The sequence below is a fragment of the Vipera berus genome, assembly GCF_964194415.1.
Source record: "Vipera berus genome assembly, chromosome: W".
Classification (NCBI taxonomy): domain Eukaryota; kingdom Metazoa; phylum Chordata; class Lepidosauria; order Squamata; family Viperidae; genus Vipera; species Vipera berus.
In genome coordinates, this window is record NC_138210.1 from 74,092,250 (window position 1) to 74,096,275 (window position 4,026).

Sequence of the window (4,026 nt, forward strand, 5' to 3'; positions counted from 1 at the left end):
TGGGAATCACCGTGGCCCGGGATGACTTGAGACTCTCCATAGACAATATAGAGAGGGAGAGGAGAAATTTCTGCAAGGCAACTGGGGGGGGGGGGGGAAATATGGAGCCAGGAGCCAACTAATCGGCCGGAGATTTGAAAGGAAAAATCTATTTCAGGGAATGTCGACTGGTGGCCCCCAGGGGGAGGGCCTTCTCTGTGGGCGCTCCGGCGTTATGGAACCAGCTGCCGGTTGAGCTCCGGATGGCATCGGACCTTCGCTCCTTCCGGCGCGGTCTGAAGACCCACTTCTTTGAACTAGCTGGCCTGGCCTGATGGGGTTCATTAGGGTTATTTAATGGGGGGTTTTTTACTGTTTTTATTGTTATTGTAATTTTTAATTGGGCATTTGTTTAATTTTTTTTTTTAATTTTTGTATTGTTATTTATATATGCCCTGTTAACCGCCCTGAGTCCTTCGGGAGAAGGGCGGTATACAAATTGAATAAATAGAAATAGAAATAGAAAATGCTGGTTAGATGTTGGGCGTTTCGGGGACCCACCAACAAGAAGGTTTGAAAGAGAAAGCTGACTTGGAAGAGATTGGAGTCCCAAATGCTCTTTTCTTTTCTTTTCCCCCCTTTTTCCTTCCTTCTTTTCTTTCTTTCCTTCCTCCCTCTTCTCTTTCCTTCTTGCCTTTCCTCTCCCTTCTTTTTCCTTCCTCTCCCTTTGTCTTTCTTTTCCTTCCTTCCTCCCTCCCTCCGTCTTTCCTTTTTCCTTTTCTTTCTTTCTTTCTTTCTTTTCTTTTTTTTTCTTCTCCTCTTTCCTCGGATTGCTAGAGAACCAGAAGACAAGCTGAAAAGCAGATTAAAAATTGAGCCAGCACAGTAAAAGGACTTCCGCGGGAGTCAGATCTGGAACGGCCCATTTCAAAAAAAATCAAGCTGGGTGTGTTTCTCTTCCACACCTAATCTTTCTTTGCAAAAGATGTAATACTTCTGCAGAAGACTAATATATTTTTTTTGGACCAGACACCTGCTTGAAGAGAAGGATGAGGGGGTGACACGATAGCAGCCTTCCAGTATCTCAGGGGCTGCCCCAAAGAAGAGGGAGTCAAGCTCTTCTCCAAAGCACTTGAAGAAGGCAGGACAAGAAGCAACGGATGGAAACTAGTCAAGGAGAGAAGCAACCTGGAACTAAGGAGAAACTTCCTGACAGTGAGAACAATTAACCAGTGGAACTCCTTGCCTCCAGAAATCGTGGGCCCTCCATCCCTGGAGGCTTTTAAGAAGAGACTGGACTGTCACTTGTCTGAAATGGTATAGGTTCTCTTGCTTGAGCTGGGGGGTTGGACTAGAAGACCTCCAAGGCCCCTTTCCGGCTCTGTTCTTCTGTTGTTCTGTAACCTGCCTCTAATATATAAAAATATAGTAACGTGTCAAAGGTCAAGAATGCCTCGAAATTCTTTTGAAGAGTTTCCTCTGTCGGAACCCCGACAGTCCGTATATAATTTAATCCTGAGATGTCAAAAACAGACTCGGCCTTCCAGTATCTCAGGGTCTGCCCCAAAGAAGAGGGAGTCAAGCTATTCTCCAAAGCCCCCGAAGGCAGGACAAGAAGCAACGGATGGAAACTAGTCAAGGAGAGGAGCAACCTAGAACTAAGGAGAAACTTCCTGACAGTCAGAACAATTAACCAGTGGAACCACCTGCCTCCAGAAGCGGTGAATGCTCCAACACTGGAAGTTTTTTTTAAAGAAGAGACTGGACAGCCATTTCTCCGAAATGATCTAGGGTTTCCTGCCTGGGCAGGGGGTTGGACTAGATGACCTCCAAGGTCCCTTCCAACTTTACTATTACGATTATGTTTGAAGAAGCTTCATCTATTATTGTTCTACGGGGCAGCTGAGGGCCGCTTCTTCAGCAACAACGTGGTTGGGGAGAAGGCCTGCCACGAAACCCGCGGGAAAAAATAAGTGGCCGCCGATTGCAGGCAAGGGATGTTTGCGGCTGCAAGGCAGGAATCTTTTTTGCGTAAACCTGAGCCTCGCACACAGAACAGTTAGGTCAACGACAAAAGGTGTGTGTGTGGGGGGGGGAAACACGGGTTTTTATTTCGCTCTCCAAGTTTCTGTGCCCATTTTATTTTTTGGAGACTGATGTATCACAGAAGGAAGCGAGAGAAACGGGGTTAGAAAAACTGCACAGTGCAGCAACCAAGCAGGCAAAAAAAAAAAAGGTGTGTGTGTGTGTCACCTCTCTCTTAAGGAGAGCAGTTTTTAACGGTTGCAAACTGGTTAAAACGAGAAGTAAACCTGCCATTATCGAATGTCTGTTTGTCCAATGGGAACCTGCCATCGATTCCCACCAGCCCGGCTTCAATTTGAGCAGGCTTGCTCCAGCGCGGCGCCATGCGAAGAAAGGATTTTGAAGGGAACTTATTGCAATTTTAGGTTGTTAACTAAAGCCGGGCAGTTTTTTTAAAACTGTGAAAATACAGCGCGTATTTTGCAAATGCTTCCGCTAGGCGCAGCGGGGGCCCAACTGAATATTAGTTCCCGACTTGGAACAAAAACTGTTTTGTTTTGTTTGGAGACTTGTTTGCAGTTACAACGGCACCGGGAAAATGTGACTTACGACCGGTCCTCAAAGTTACGACCGTCCCAACAGCCCCAAGGTCACGTCATCAAAATTTGGGAGCTTGGCACCGGCACGCATTTATGATGGCTGCGCTATCCCGGGGGGATCAGGCGCTGGCCACTTGCGATCCTAACCGGCCTCCGTCAGGCATAAGTCAATAGGAGAACCCGGATCTGCTTAACGTTGGCAGGATTCGCTTAACCACCATGGCAGAAATGGTCGTAAAATCCTGCACGCCTTAGCGAGGGGAAATTCTGCTCCCAGCGGTGGGCGCAACTCAAGGGCTATCCTCAAGGGTACAAACTCTGAAAAACGACGGGCTCTTTTAAGTTTTATCTCCCTAAAAGATCTGAATTCCCACATTTAAGGATTTCAATCCAAGCGAGACCCTGCCGGTCGGAGAGGCGATTAACTATTTAACGAAGACGAAGCTCATTAATGCCACCTCTCCCTCCCCCCCACCCGTGTATCTGGTCCCTCTTTGGCCATCTCCGCCATTAACAAGATGATGATGGTAATAATAATAAAGTTGGGACCATGGAGGTCATCTAGTCCAACCCCCTGCTCAGGCAGGAAACCTTGAACCATTTCAGACAAATTGGTTGTCCGCTCTCTTCTCAAAAACTTCCAGCGTGAAGGCTCCAACACTGGAGGTTTTTAAGAAGAGACTGGAGAGAGCCATTTGTCCGAAATGGAGTAGGGTTTCCTGCCTGAGCAGGGGGTTGGACTAGATGACCTCCAAGGTCCCTTCCGAGTCTCTTTATTTTTTTTCCTTCCTTCCTTCCTTTCCTTCTCCAAAAATGGAAGTTTTTGAGAGCTATTTGTCTGAAATGGTATATAGGGTTTCCTGCCTGAGCAGGGGGTTGGACTAGATGACCTCCAAGGTCCCTTCAATCTGTTATTCTGGGTTTTTTTTCCTTCCTTCCTTCCTTCCCTCCCTCCCTTCTCAAACACTGGAAGTTTTTAAGAAGAGACTGGAGGGCCATTTGTCTGAAATGGTATATAGGGTTTCCTGCCTGAGCAGGGGGTTGGGCTAGATGACCTCCAAGGTCCCTTCCTTCATCATCATCATCATCATCATCATTTTAGTATTATTATCTTAATGATTTTATTTCCTTTGCTATCTTCTAATTGGTGATTTTAATGCTTTTTTAATCTTTTTATGCTGTTAAGCTGTAAACCGGCGTCCTTCTGACCCAGGATGGAAGGCGACTAAGTTCCACAATAAACAAATAAAATGAATAAAAAACGTTTTCCCTAAAATTCCCAATTTCGACCGACCAGTTTTTCGAAGAACCCTTTGGAGGGGGTGTCCTTCGTAGACTCATTAGTTAAAATAGTCGTGAAAGAGAACAGCGATGCCAGCGGGTATGTGTGTGTGTGTGTGGAGGGGTGCCCTTTGCTTAAAAA

At 46.3% G+C, this 4,026-nt stretch overlaps 1 protein-coding gene across 4 annotated transcripts in view; it reads right to left on the reverse strand.

Moving 5' to 3' along the window:
• Positions 1 to 4,024: 4,024 nt before the first annotated feature.
• Positions 4,025 to 4,026, reverse strand: part of LOC308676036 (centrobin-like) — a 30,918-nt gene continuing 30,916 nt past the window's right edge. For all 4 annotated transcript variants that reach the window (XM_081341742.1, XM_081341743.1, XM_081341744.1 and 1 more), the window contains one exon: positions 4,025 to 4,026. This exon is cut by the window's right edge and continues 1,468 nt beyond it. The gene's annotated coding sequence lies outside the window, so the exon portion shown is untranslated.